This window comes from Delphinus delphis, chromosome 15 (assembly GCF_949987515.2).
Source record: "Delphinus delphis chromosome 15, mDelDel1.2, whole genome shotgun sequence".
Lineage (NCBI taxonomy): Eukaryota > Metazoa > Chordata > Mammalia > Artiodactyla > Delphinidae > Delphinus > Delphinus delphis.
Window position 1 is genome coordinate 14228171 of NC_082697.1, and position 14819 is coordinate 14242989.

A 14819-nucleotide genomic window follows, 5' to 3' on the forward strand; every position below is an offset into this window, starting at 1 on the left:
GCTCAGGAGGAATTAGAACCAAGGTCTCCTGCTACCAATTCAGCTTCACAGTGCAGACAGACTTCTCAGGGCTCCCCTGAGGCGGTGTCTTACCTGGTTCCTGCACCTCTGCCCCCCTTGGATGCTGCAAGCTCAGAGGCTAGGATTAAAGGAAGCTTGCGTTCTACACCGGATGACCTGGGGAGAGCCAGCAGGCGGAAGGAGCCGGGGTCCTCCCTGCCCCTGCCAGAGGCTGCTTGGGATGCAGGATGCTCCGGCAGTGGGGAGAGGCTGCCAGAGCCCCGCTGGCTCAGGTGGATGAGAGCTTCCTGCCTGCTCTCCCCCCCATCTCCCTCTCCTCGCACAGGGAGCAAGGTGTTGTCTGGTGCAGTAATTATAGGGTGCAGAGCGGGGGGGCCCCAGTACCTGCATGTTGGGTTCAATGACAGCCCCTCACTTAGCAGCAATTACCAGTCAAGCCTGGAGGAGGGCTCCCTCTCCTCCTCCCCCACCCAGCCTGCCCAATCGCCTGGCCTCCAGGGCCAGACAGAATCACCCCCAGCTTTGAGCCCTGGAAGCACCCATGCTGTCTGCAGCCATTGCGTCTCAGGGCTGCAGTGTCGCCATGGCAACTCGGTGCCTGCACAGGTTGAAGGAAGCTGAGGATGTGACTTGTCTCTCCAAGGCTGTGGCATCTGTCCCCACGAAGCCTCCAGCTCCAGGGCTTCTGCTGAGGAGGGAGCGGGGGAGGAGGTGCTGACGTCCAGGTTTGAGTTTTAAGTGCTTACATGCCCACCGCCTCTCCCAGGGGCCTCCAGTGGAAGGAAGGTTAATGCCCCCAGTATATGAGCATGTCTGCAGTCGGGGGGCGTGGTGGAGGTGAGAACGAGCTGGGGTTTGCCCGTGGGAGAAAGTTGAGACATCAGGCTGGACCTAGAATACCTTCATCCTAATTCTGGTACCTCCTCTGTCAGGAGGGCTCAGGGGACCACCTCCATCTGTTTCTGCTCCGTTCTGCTGAGAAAAACCTCAACATTCCAGTGGCTTGAGAGCAGTTACGTGGCACCGAGAGAATTGTCTTCGTGGTACCGGCCACAGCCTGCTGCATCAGGCACTAGTGATGGACCGAGTGGGATCCCCACCTTGCAGTCCAGAGAGCCCAGATCATCCTTTTGGGTCGACAGCATTCCGTGAGCGCTGGCTGTGTGCCAGACACCACCGGCCCTGGGATGGAGACATTTGTCCTTGGAGAGACGGCACATGGGGCCATCATTCCTTCCAGCCCAGGGAAGCGTTGAGGCGCAGGGGACGAAGGAAATGGGGAGGAGAACAGAGTGGACGTTCACTGGGCACCTCCTGGGCCTCTCACGTCGGTTATGTAATCGCTAACAACCCAGTGCCGTAGGAATTGCTTGTACCTATTTCATAGCTGTGGAAACGAAGCTTGTGGACGTTAAGCACAATAGTGCCTAAGAACACAGCCTCAGCACTCCACCAGACCTGGGTTCACATCTCCCCTTGGCCCTGAGGTGAGCTGTGCGTCTTGGGCATGTCGCTGACCCCCCTGAACCTGTGTCCTTTTTTATAAAGATGGAATGACTATATATATATATATATATATATCTCCTGATGAAGCCGTTGTGAAGGTGAAGTGAAATCGTGTCTATAAAGCAGTTAGCACATACCAGGCACATAGTAATAACCATTCAGCAAATGTCAGCCAGCAGTGGGGAGGTGAGGTAACTTGCCTGGGAGACAAAGCAAGTGAGAGGAGCAAGCACTGGGGTCCTGGCCTTTTGAGGTCACCATTCCTGCTGCAATGCCTGGGACGGTGGACACTTCATACATATTTGTTTCATGAAGGAGTTTCCAATAGTAGAAACTAAAGTGAGGGTTTTTCTGGGTTCTGGGGACCAGTCTAACTTCTAAATGATTTGCTCTACAAGAAAAGTCTGTCCCTCACCACCACCCATCCCTGCCAGCCTCCAGCCTCCCAGCCATCCCCTTGAGCCTCCACCCTAACCACACAGCACCAACATCAGCCAGGCCCCTTTGACCTTGCTCTGTAGTAACCAGTTAGCTTGACCTCTGTTCCCATGGTTAGGTACCCAGAAGCGGGCCCACAGCCCTGGTCCTGCTGGCATCCTGCCAAAGGGTTCATCTTTTTCTCCTGGATGTCTGATGAGAACTCTCCTGCTGGGACAACAGAGGGACAGAACAGAGAAGCAGGAGCAAATGCATTCAAATGCATTCAGTAAATGTTTCCGGAGCATCTACGACACGCCCTGCCCAGTGAGAGCTGCTGGAGGTACAGTAGGCCTGAAGACGCTGTTGCTGTCCTCAAGGAACTTCTGCAGGGCTTTTAAGTCTAATGGGTCCCCTGGGAAATATACTCAGAGGTAAAGATTAAAGTGTAAGATGTTTAGAATATGGTCTTGGGAAAAACACCTGTGGAAGGGAGGCAAAGGAGGCAGGTCTCGGCAGAGGGAGAAGTCGAGCTTCGAGGCAGTTCCGACAAAGGCCTCAGTCAACCCCGTGGGGAACTTTGGAGCTGGGATGACCCTTCAGAGTTGTCCCAAGTTGGGGTGAGAAATTCAGGCCTTTGCACTTCCACATTGATCTGTCTTGGAATTGGGCCTACCCTGGAAGGAGGCATGTTTTCTTCCAATCAAGACAATCTCCAGAGAGGGCTGACAGCTGAGGGCTGCCTTCCAGCCACGCTGGGGTAGTAAGTCTTTCATACCCAGTGGGGCGATCTGAACAGCCCATCACAGCATCCAGCACACGTAGGGTCAACAGTCTGGCTTCAGCGACGACCAGGGATCCCTGAAGAGGGAAGCAGCATCTGGCACATCTGGCACTTGCAAAAATATATCATTTTATTGGGGGAGGGTTCCTTGACCCCCAAAAGATTAAGAACCACTAGTCTAGGGAAAGCCAGACTTGGCCAAAACTTCAAAACACGAGCAGAGATGCACACTATTGGTGCTTAGTGAATATGAGTGGGTGGATGGATGGATGCCACGTAGAAGAATGCATGGGAGGCAGAGAGAAGGGAGCAACCAGTTCTGCCTGGGGCAGGAGGAGAGCAAAGATTCCCAGGGGCAGCTGACCCCTTTGAAGTGAGACTTGAAGACTGAATAGGACTGGCCAGGCAGACAAAAGGAGATAGGCATACCAGACAGGGGCAAGAGCAGATGCAAAGACCCAGGTATGAGCGAACATGGGGATGGTGTGTTTCAGCACCGTAGGGATTAGTTCACCATGGCTGGCCACAGGTGCGCTTGGGTAAGAGGAGGGGTAGTGGACGTTTTCTCCTTTGAAAAGCCCACAGGTTCCAAGGAGGTATCCTGATGGGAATCGCTTCTTGAACAAGCAGGTATCTCCCCTCCCCCCACTAACACTTAACAATTGCCCCAGTCTCCAGGTGGGGGGAGGGGGAGGTCCTAAAGATAATCCCACACAAGTGAAAAGCATCTGGTTATCTACCACCTCCTTTCCCATCCTTCTTTGCTCCTGCAGTCCACTCCTGAGAGGTCAGTGTTGCCAGCCGCCCCACTTTCCAGAGGAGAAATGGGCTCCAGGGGCCAGGTGACTTGCCCAAGGTCACTCACCCCCCTGGCTCCCAAGCGCAGCCAGGAGCCCTCTCTGCAGACTCACGCCTCCCAGTGCCCTGTTTTCCACTTCTCTGCTCTGCAGCCCTCCGGTTGGAATGCGCACAGTCTCACCTGCCTCCTGGGATTCAGCCCCTCTGGTTAGTGGGGGCAGGGGACCAAGGGTCTGGCGGGGGATGGCGGGGTGGAGGGGGGTGCAGCATCCCCCTGGCCGTGTTTTGCTCTGGGAGGAATCCCCACTGAGCCAGAGCCTCCATCCCGTTCTAGGGCTACCCCATGAATCAACATGCCCCCGTGGTTAACTCAGTAATGCTTTTATTAATAGTTAATTATTCAGTGCACACTGGGGAAATGAGCCTCACTCAGGCCTTGTAAATTAAGGCAGTGATCTCGTGAAAGAAGCCAGCGGGAGTTCGTTACCCACTCCCGTCGCTGCATCTCCTGGCTCTCCATTTAGCAATGCTAAATAATGGGGGGGCTGGGGGGGCGAGTAGGGGACAGAGACCTTCTCCGGTGGAGGTGAGAAGGGGCAGATGAACATCCTCTGGTTTCCTCTGAGAGAAAGGGCTCAAGGAGGGTGTGGCGAAGGATCAGCTGGGAGATGTGATCCCGCACCGTGGCAGTTGTCATCGGCCTGCGTTCCTTGTCACTGCTGGGGACTCAGCGCGGCCCCCAGGGACTCGTGTCCAGGGCAGGGCCACCTGTCGCAGGTGTGGGACTCCCAGGCGGAGAGGAGCCCGTCTCAGACACTCCCGTCTCTGAGCCGCAGGCCTCCCTCCCCCACGCAGCCTTTCTCGTTTCACCAGTGTCAGGCTTCCTGGGCGAGGTTTTTGTTGTGGCTGAAGCCAATTTCCCGTCCTGAATTTGCAGCTGAGCTGCATAAGGGGCTTGTTCTAACCTGGTTTGGCTTTTCTAAATTTAACTTTCTCCCATGTTTTGTTTCCCTGGCGACAGAAACCCCTCTTTATCTTCCTGGGAAATGAAAGCCAGCACCTGCTTTGAACCTACTGTGTGCCAGGGCCTGTCCCCCCGGTTTATGTTGACTCATTCTAACGTTCAGCTCTGTCTTTGGGACAGTGACTCCACCTCCCTGGGTCTCCATTTCTTCATGTGAAAATGGAGATATAATACTCCCTATGTCTGGAGTGATTGTGATGGTTAAATGAAGTAATAGATGTAAAGTACTTAGAACCCTGCTGAACACATAGTAAGTTCTCTCTAGGGGTCGCTGCTATTACTGTCTTCTTCACAACTGCGCTGCCATTATACAGATGAGAAAAGTGAGGTTTTCAATCCACGCTTTGGCTTGTTCAAGGACTCTTGACCCAGAACTTCACGTTGCCAAAGCTCATCACTTGCCTTCCATGGAGGCAAAATGGGGAGCCAATCTCTTCTCCAGAAAAGCACATTGGCCAAGTCCCAGGAGCCAGGAAAGATGTGCCCTTCTGTCCCTGCATGCAATACAGAGCCTCACCAAGGCAGTCTGGGCTGAGACACTGGAGCACTGGGTCCAAACCCTGCCATACCTGCTAGCTGTCACATCGGCCCCTGCAGCCTCAGTTTCCACTTCGGGCAAAATGGGCTCCTGGCAGCACCTACCTCCTTGCATGGTCGTAAGGATTTCTGTTTGAAAGTGCCTGACACCTCTTAGCCTTCTTTGAGAACTCTCTGCACCTGGGATAACAAAAAACCTCCCCCGCCCCAGGTTGTTGGAGGAACCCTGGAGACGATGGGCGTCCATCTGCTGTCAAGCAGGAAGATATGAAACAGGTGAGCTTCTGGTGCTCCGCCAAGGCCACTCAAAGGCAGGGATTTTCAGAGAGCCTCTGGGGATGAAACACTGCCCCCGTGGATGTGATGGTCTCTGGCCTGACGGGGGTTTTCCTGGGACAGGTGATGCAGAGGGTTGGGGACAGATGGCCTTTCCAAAACCCATGCCAGTTGTGAACTGCCTTGCAGGTGAAGGTCGGCTTCTCTGCTGTGACCTCCCCCTCCCCCAAACTGCTAGAGCCACACATGGGCAAAAAGTCTGGGGTGGGGATTGAGGAGTACGGCTCCAGGTTCATCTATAATATGTTGCATCAGATTTAAATGTCACTGCTGCAGGCGGCTGACCCGGGTTCCCACACAATGGGCCACGAGGGGCGCCTTCGCCACCTCTTCATCTTCCTGGCGGTAGCTGACCAAAGGGAGGGAGATTTGGTTTCTTAAAAAACTAAACACTTGTTGAGCACTCTGGCGTTGCCTGGGCAACAGCCGAGGGGGGAGAGAGAAGCGTCTTATTGTTGAAAGTTATTCTTGCTCTATGTCAGAGGGTTGCTCTGAAAAGACCCGAGTTCTCCAAGCGTCCAGACTGGTCTCTCTCTCAATCTCTCCCCTGGCCCGGCTGGCCGTGCAATCCCAGCTCTTGTCCTCCCTCAGCCCCCAGACCCACTTCCAGGTCCGGGGCTGTGGGAGGGGTCCTGGCCACGCTGGACATCAGGATCCTGGAGGCAAGTTCCCTCCATACTCTGTGCGTTCACCCCCAGGCCCAGGGGGCTCGTGGAATAAATGCACAAGCAACAGGCCGGCAAGGAGAATCCCTGCTGCCCCACCATGGGCTGCCTTTCCGGCACCCGACCTGGGATATGGACACAAGTGTGGCTCCGTGACTTAGGGGTCAGCTCACAGAAGTGCCTAAACTTGATCGGGGTGGGGGTGGGGAGAGTCCTGGCCATATAATCCAGAGGTGGGCATCTTGGTCCTCAAGCCCAACCAGGGGCGAGACAAAGGTGACCTTGTGCCAGGTCATTGCTGGGGGGCCATGGCTGAGTGCAGCCGCCGGGATCCTTGGAAACAGTGTAAGTGGCACCCCGTGCCCCTCTACCCCTCTCGCGACACTGTTTCAGAATTGTTTACTCGCCTCTCTTCCCCACGAGACTGTCAGCTCCCTGACAGCAGAGCCGCATCTATTCATCTCTGTGTATTCTTGTAAGCTGCCGCAAATCCTTTCAGGAGCAAGGCAAATTCTGAAAATCCAGATGAGATGTACATATATTTTTAATTAGAACATGTTTACATAGTGAATACATACACATGATGCAAAATTCAAAGTTTAAAAGGAATGAATACCCATGTCTCCTGCTGCGCAGTCTCCTTGTATGGGGACAGCCATGGTTTCCAGCTTCCGATGTATCCTTCCAGAGATATTCCACTCATATAGAAGCAGATGAGCATCAAATAAAATATATTAGTCACATCTCTAGCTCCTGTGTCTAGCACAGGGCCCAGTATATGGTAGATGCTTGATAAAAGTTTGTCTGATAGATGAACACACAAACAGGTGATGCATGGATGGTTGGGTGGGTAGATGGATGGTTAGGTGGATGGATGGGTGCCGCTCTTGTACTGTTAGTTCCCTTTTCACCCAGATGTCTGGGTTCCCCAACAGGGAGTTCCTTGAGAGAAGGATGGAGGCCCAGCATCAGACACGTTCGGTCTGAGGGGTCCGTGTTCTTCAAATGGAGACATTTAATAGGCAGTTGGACTGTGCTTGTATCAGGGAGGAGTCTTGTTCGACTGGTAGTAACAGGGATCCAACTACAATGGTTTGAGTCCATAAAGGTTTTCTTTTCCTCGTGATGAGAAGTTTATAGGGGTTCAGCCCTCAAGGATACCAGAGTTGAGGTCACTGTGATGTCCTTGACCTTTCTCTCGTGGTCTCAAAACTGTTGGGGGAGGGGGCTCCAACCATCATATCCAAGTTACAGGGAGGAAGAAGAGGGGCAAAAGGGTGCTTCCACCTCCTATAGGAAGCCTGTTCCTGGAGGCCCCACCAAATGACTTCTAATCATATGTCCACGGCAACCCTTAGCAGCAAAGGAGGCTGGGATGTGTGGCTTTTAAGATGGGCATGTTACTCCCCCAGATAATATTGGGGATCTATTAGCAAGGAAGAAGAGGGAGCTGGATAGAGTAGGCGACTCACAGCCCCTGCCACCCCTGCCCAGGGTGGAGACTCTGGGCCCCGGGAATGGACACAGCAGGAAGGCGCATCCCAGAAAAGAGCATAAACTGAAGCACAGAGGCGTGAAAGCTCACGGCACATTCGACCTACATCCTGTGGACTCTCGCCTCCAGTATCTCCGAATAGTCCCACTTCTCCTGGTCCTGGCCACCGTCATCACCTGGGGGACTGCAGCAGCCTGGCCCCTGGTCTCCCCACTCCCTCTCTGACCCCATGCTCAGCGCTCCGTTGCCTGCCCAGCATCCACAGTGACCCCTGCGTCCATAAATCAGAATGCATGGCTCCCTGCTTAACTCCCAGCAGCAGCCTGACTTGGAATGAAACCCCAGGTCCTCGCCCAGGCCCTCACAGCCTTCCTTGACATGGCCCCTGCGCTCCCCGTCCTCTCCCACCATCAGTCACTTTGCTCCATCCGCACCCCCTCCCACTGCAGAGCCCTTCTCTTGCCCCCGAGGCCCGGAGTGAATTTCACTCTGAACCTTCCCGTGGCAGCTTCTCTGCCTCCTTCAGGTTGCCACTCATATATCACTACCCCAGAGACCGTCCCCCCAGCCCCACCCCTCTTCTACCTTCCCCCCTCTCCTCGCCATCACTCTCTACTCCAGGACTTAACCCATTTGAGGCCACGGACCCCTGGGCCTCTGGAGAAGCCTATGGACCCCTTCCCAGAATAATGTTTTTAAATACATAGAAGATATGTAGAATTACAAAGGAAGCCGATTATATTGAAATGCTGTTTTCAAAATATTTACAAAACAAATGTGTGATACAGCACTATAGGTGCATCTGTATTAACGCATTAGATAACAAGATCTAGCAGCACCTCCATTAACTCCCACGAATTTGAGGCAGTGATGAGTGTCAATGATATTTTGAAACGTCTGCAACCACTGTAACGTAATAGGAAAGATCTGATTTCTGCTGGTGACAGTCACAGGCATTGCCAATACTACAGTGTGTTGCCAACACTTTCAATTGAGGAGAAATGCTATATTTCAGTGAATTTAGTGAAATAAAAATGTAAATTTTCGCCCTTTGATTTCACTGACCCCCCCTGTATTCTGTCTGTAGCTCCCTCGGAGGAGTCTGGTTGGTTTTGGTTTTGGTTTTCTTGAAAGCCCCTTTCTCTGCCTGACATTACACATTTAGCTGTTAACTTGCTTACTGTCAGTTCCGCCCAGGAGGGCAGGGATTTTATCTCTTCTGTTCTCTGCTGTATCTTCAGAACCTAGAACACTGCCAGGCACGTAAGTAATCAATAAGTATATATTTTTAAATAAATGAACAAGCAAGGGATGAGGCTGGAGAGACAGGGAGGCTGGAGGCAGATCTGGGGGGCCTTGAATGCCACACTCTGGAGCATGGCTGTGACCGGCAGTGATGGACTCACCCTGGGAGGGAAGCTGGGCCTCGGAGAGATCACTGTCCCATGGCAGCTGGGCTGACAGTTGGGATGACTGGGGAGGTGAGAGATGGCCGAGGCCGCCTTCCAGAGGCAGCTTTCTGAGGGAGGCTTGGGCATCAACCACTTAGCATCATTCGTGAATGTCGGCAGCCACTTCACCCCCTGCCTTCCTGCCTCCTCCTGCTGTCCCCCCCCGCCCGGATGTTAAACAGGAACCCTGGAGAAGCCATGGTTTCTCAGTATTTCCCGGGCAATAAAGATGTGCTAGACAACGGGACAGGGCCCACGGGGCTGAGGAGGCAGGCACGGGGTGGGCGGGTGAGAAGAGGTCCCAAGGCAGCCACTGCGGGGCGGGGGTCCTGGTGTGTCAGACCCTGGGGTCAAGCTGTTGAAGGGTCACCCCTCCCAGACCGTGGCTGGCTATTCAGAACTAGGGATTTTACAGCAACCTGAAAATCCAGGGAAAGACCAAACTTCTGGAATCAGCCGGCCTTCGGCCACTTGTTCCTTAATTGCACACTGTTGAACAGGTCACATATATGCCCCACACCTCCCTCTCCACATCTCGGAATGGGGTGGGGTGAGGATTCAATGGGGAAAGTGATGGATCTAAAGCAGCCAGCTCAATGCCAGGTGCACAACGGTTGCCTTTGTCGCTGTTAACCCCTCTACTGCTAGTATTCCTTAACAATCCACTTTATCACCCTGCCCATAAAGGGAGGGGGAGGATGGCGGAAGGTTACCAGAGGAAACAAGTCAGTAGTGGAGAGAAAAGGCAAGTTCTGGAGTCAAACAGATCTGGGTTCAAATCCAGCTGTGTGACTTTGGGTAAGGCGCATCACCTCTCTGAACCTCAGTTTTCTCATTCAGAAAACAAGGATGGTACCTTCCTCTCGTGGTGCGGTGAGGATTACTGGACGCGGATGCTGTGTGGAGGTAAGCGCTCAATCAGCAGGGCCGCGGAATACGTGATCACAGCCCCAGCCCTGTGCCGGGTGAGGATGAGACAGACAATGGTAATAGTCCCCTGCTTTTTTTGTCAAGAGGTCTACACTTTCGAACGCGCTCTTTCCCATCCATCATTTCATTGGAGCCTCGCTTCAGCACCTCAGGATGAACAGGACTGAGAGTTTGATCCACATTTGACAAACGGGGACACAAGAGCTCAAGCGGCGTTGGTCTCAGGGAAGCAATCTGCTCAAATGTCACACAGCCGGTGAGATTCCGGGATGGACACGAAGCCAGGCATCTCAACTCCCGTCTCTTTTCAGATCAGCCGCTTAGGTATTCATCCACTCAACAGACAGTCCCTGAGCTAAGCTCCAGCAATAAGGCGGTAAATGGGCAGACACGACTTCCGCCCTCGAGGAACTTGGAGCCTGGTGGCTCAGGACACAGAGACCTTTTCCGAGGCTGCACCAATCACAGGGAAGACCCAGTTCTGCTCAGAGACGCAGATCGGGATGCACCCTGGGTTCAGAGTCATGGCTTTGTGTGCCCACCTTGGGCAGTGAGCAGGCCAGGAATAGAAGACTTCTCTGCCCTCAGGGATGAAAGCCACTCGTTAATAAGCCCAGATACTGGGAATTCCCTGTGGTCCTGCTTCCAGGGCAGGTTCGATCCTTGGTCGGGGAACTAAGCTCCTGCAAGCTGTGCAGCACGGCCAAAAATAAATACATAAATAAAAGTCCAGAGATTTGCACCAGGATCCCAGCCTGAACAAGAGTCCTAAAATAAAGGTTTCCATAGCCAGATGCGTTCAGAAAAGCTACACATCTCCCACCCTCTCTGAGAGTCACACTGCTTTGGCACACCCTGGAAAGTCCTGCAGAAAAGAACCCTGCTTAACACGATGCTTCCCAAACGTGCTTAACCACGTGAACAGTTTTTTTTTCAAGCCACGCCTACTAACTTGGGAATTAGGAACAGGGCAGCGGAAAGAGCACAGTGTCTAGAGCCAGTTACTTGGGTTTGAAGCCAAGCCTTAGATGCGATTAGCACTTGGTAAACTGTGGAAACATTATAACCCAGGAGAGGGGACGTGACTTGCCCAAGGTCACTCAGCGTCAGACCTACAATCCAGGTCTCCACGCATATGAGAGGCATCCTTAGGGCATGTGCCACTTTGCTTCCCCTCTGACAGGGGCGGCCCTGACAGCCTGCTGGGTGGGTGTTATTTAGGTCTACTTGTCCATGCAGTGCCTTTGTACAGATTACAGAAAGGTGCCTCCTTCTCCTGGATCCACAGAATTCCACATGAGGGCACATGGATGGAGAAAGCATTGCATGGACTGAATTTTAGCCGCAACTTGCTTCCTTGGCCAACTATCCTTGTGTAGGTTACAACCTGTGCAACTGTACATGGCAACGCTTACTAGCCTCTTTCTCCTCATTCCTCTTCATTCCTTCCACCCTGGTCCCCTTCGTGGGAACTGCACCCTCCCCTTAGGGTGCTGGGTTGAGGCTGGGTGGGAAAGCCCAGTTGTTGGGCTGCACTTCCCAAGCTCCAAAGTAGCGGCGGCCAAAGATGCTGACTCAGCAAACTTTAATTTATTGCACAGGCCAGGGGTGCGCGTGAAGCAATTAGTGAAATAATGGTTACGTCGCACTAAAAATTATTTATAGAGTCACTGTGCACACAGCTGTGATTAAATTAGACAACCAAGGGGACTTTAACTGCCAACGGAGCCGGCATCCAAGGCCTCGGGCTCCAGCTGGCTGGGGATGGGGTGGGGTCACTTCTCCTGTCCAGTCACCCCCTGCCGGGCAGGTGAGCCAACCGTGACCCAGGCAGGGATGAGGAGGGTCTTCATGGGCAGGGGTGTGGAGAGCCATCTCCGTCCCGGATGTCCTGAGCTGCCAGGACATTTGAACATAAACAAGTCAGGGGCTTTCACATACCTGAGCCTTAGCAGTCCCTGAAACTCTTTCAAAGAGAGTCTTCTGTGGACCCCCAATGACTGAAAGGAAGGTGGTCTGGGTGAATTAGAAAAGATGGGCCTGGAGACCTATGGGCTTGACATTGACCCCAACTGTGGGCCCTGAGAGCACAGAGCCAAGCTGGAAACCAGAGATCAATCCAGCCCTCTCTTTTCACAGGTGGCAAATGTGAGCGCCAGAGATTTCATCTCCCGTGTTCTCCCCACAGTGTCAGAGACCTTTGTTCCAGCCCTGGGTCCTGGTAAGCCTTTACCCCAATCCGTGTACCCCGTGAGAGTTAGTGTTGGACACAGAGCTTCTACAGGAGGGAACAGATATTTTGAGCACCTATGGCATACCGGACACTGTCTGTATTTATATTTATTGCTGATTCATGTTTATCTTTATATTCTTATTTAGCTCCTTGCAACATTCCTGTCAAGTAAGCAATCTTGTCCCTCTTTACAGATGCAGAATCTGAGGTTCAGAGAGGTAAAGATATTTGCCCACAGCCACAGAGCAAGAGAAGGGAAGAGCCATTTTCTTAAGGTCCATCAAACTCCAATGATGGAGCATTGTGGAGCTTTGAGTATTTTGCGGGGTGTCTCCTGGGTGCGGGGTGTGATGCTGAAAAGTCATAACAGGGTTTCCTTTACACTGGACACAAGACATGCATCATCTTGTTTCATCAGCAGCCCCTTGCGTGCACATGGGGAAACTGAGTCACAGAGCACTCCATAAAGGGCCCCCAGACGCCAAGACTGTGAGCACTGGGGTTTGTGCTCATCAACAGCCCTCCACCTCTTGCTGAGATGCAGTCGGTACACCGTGTAGGAGCCACAGATCTTTGCCCAAAGGCTGGAGCTACCTGTGCAATTCCAGGATTCTCTCAGGGGCTGAGGGTGCGGGTAGCCTAAGGGGTGGCAGCCAGGGCCAGGAGTGCGGGTTACAGTCAGGAGACCCTGAATCCCAGTCTGACACCAACCCAAGCCCCACACCCCTGCGGCTTCTTTCCCTCTCCATCTGAGCTAAAGATGGGTGCGGAGCATTTCACAAGAGCTCTGGCCACAGTCACCTTTTAGCAGCCCGTGTCCTTTCTGAAACTCACTGGTCCTCCCTCCAAATAAGCCGCTGGAGGTGCAGATCAGTGGGGTTACGGAGCAGGGCCCGGAGGCTCAAGTCTCCCTCCCACTCCTCCTCCCTTCCAGGGCCTCCCCAGCCCCTCCCCACTCCTCTCTCCCTCACAATTCCCTGGAGAGCAGGACCAGCTCGCTCTCCAGATGTCTCCTGCCCAGGGGCACACGCTCACGGATCTGCAGGAACCCCACGCCTGGGACCCCAAAGGAGGAGGGCTACGTGGAGTGAGGACGGAGAATTGAGAGAGGAGCTGGATGACCCTGGTGCTCCCAAGCTTCGGGCAGGTCCCCCTACAGGGAGGAACCTCTGACAGCATAGGACACATTGTCCTAGGGAGCCAGCGTGGCTCCTCGTCCAAGTCAGGGCTGGCCTCTGGATTCGCCTGGCTGCGCACGGTGTCCGGTCCCCTCTCCCGGGCCTGTCCTGAGTCCGGAGGCTGCTGTCTCCTCCGGCCACTTAGCATGCAGGCCGGCTTGTGCAGGCTGCAGCAACCAAATGAGATTAGCTTGCCAGCTAAAGCAAGTCCCCACTTGCGCCACCCACGGCCCTGCGCGACCCCCAGCTGTTCTGCTGAGCCTCCCACGGCCTGGTGGGCCCAGCCTGGCCTCTGGCACCTCGCCCCCCACCCCACCCCATGCCCCATGGAATTCGGGCCAGCCAGGGGCAGGTCTAAGAGGATGAAGGATCGTGCCCAACTTTATAGCCCTGCTTCCTCTCTCTCAATAGCCCTTCTGGAGTCAGCTGGGGGAGGGGGGCAGGCAGAGGGAGACAAACAGGATTAAGGATGCTTCCTTGCTTTGTATCCCTTGCCAATTCTCCATCAGACCTCCTGGGGGGAGTGGATAGGAGATCCCAGCCACATCTCCTCCCATTAAAGCCCCGAGTGCGGGTGGGAGCGGCCGGGAGTGGGGATCGAGCAGAGGAGGGGTCCGGTCCAGCTGCACTCCCTCTACCTCTGCTCCCCTGGGCCACTGGGAATCAAGCATGAAAGTCTGGCCCAGCCCTGGGCCTCCCTGACCGTTCTCCTGGCCAGGGAAGGAAGAAGGACCCAGCTCAGCCACTCAACCCTAGTCTAGCTGGAGTCCCTGCCCCCTGGGCCCCAGGAAGCTTCCAGGGGTCTGTGAAGGAAACTGGGGGAAGCCTGGGTTCCCAACCAGGCCCCCTGGGAGAGGTGAGAGATGCCTTTGATGTCAGGACTTGATGTCAGGGTGATGTCAGGGTGGAGGTGTCTCTTGAAGGGTTGAGGGTGTGGCAGGGGTGGCTCCGCCCAGGGCTCCTGCTCTGCCTCTGACCATGCCCCAGGCTCACCTGGCTCTCTGCAACCATCTTCCTCCCTCTTCCCATCTCTCCCTGTTCTCCATCTCACAGGCTACTTGCCCAGCCAGGAGTAACCCACTCCTGGGTCCGCTCCTGAGTCCACTCCGCTCCTGAGTCCACTCCGCTGGTCCTGAGCTACCCTGGGGCTTCCTGCCTGGCTGGGGGCCCATTGCGCTGCTCCCCTTAAGGTCTGAGACTGGCACCTGAGATTGCAGAGGATGGCAAGTCCCTACCGCCTCCCGCATCTACCTAGCCGGCCCAGGTGGATCCAGTTCCCAGCACACACCTCTCCCCCGCCCACCCCAACTCCCTGCCCCTCCCCCTCCCTCTCATGTCCCAACTTTTCCCACCCCCTCAGCAGATCGGGCAGCCAGCTCACACCCTGCACACTTCAACTTGCACTTATTTCTACCCATCTCACTGTGCAAATCATCAAACCTCT

The 14819-nt window shown here is 54.3% G+C and overlaps 1 long non-coding RNA gene across 2 annotated transcripts; it reads left to right on the forward strand.

Annotated features, from left to right (window-relative positions):
* Positions 1 to 349: 349 nt before the first annotated feature.
* LOC132437505 (uncharacterized) lies at positions 350 to 10707 on the forward strand. 2 transcript variants are annotated; one of them, XR_011246737.1, is made up of 8 exons: positions 350 to 858; positions 954 to 1508; positions 2084 to 2287; positions 3307 to 3358; positions 3502 to 3733; positions 5299 to 5363; positions 9875 to 9940; positions 10049 to 10707. It is a non-coding gene; the product is annotated as an uncharacterized lncRNA (long non-coding RNA). The 2 variants fall into 2 exon arrangements; XR_011246736.1 differs by having other exon boundaries at positions 350 to 1508.
* Positions 10708 to 14819: the final 4112 nt, after the last annotated feature.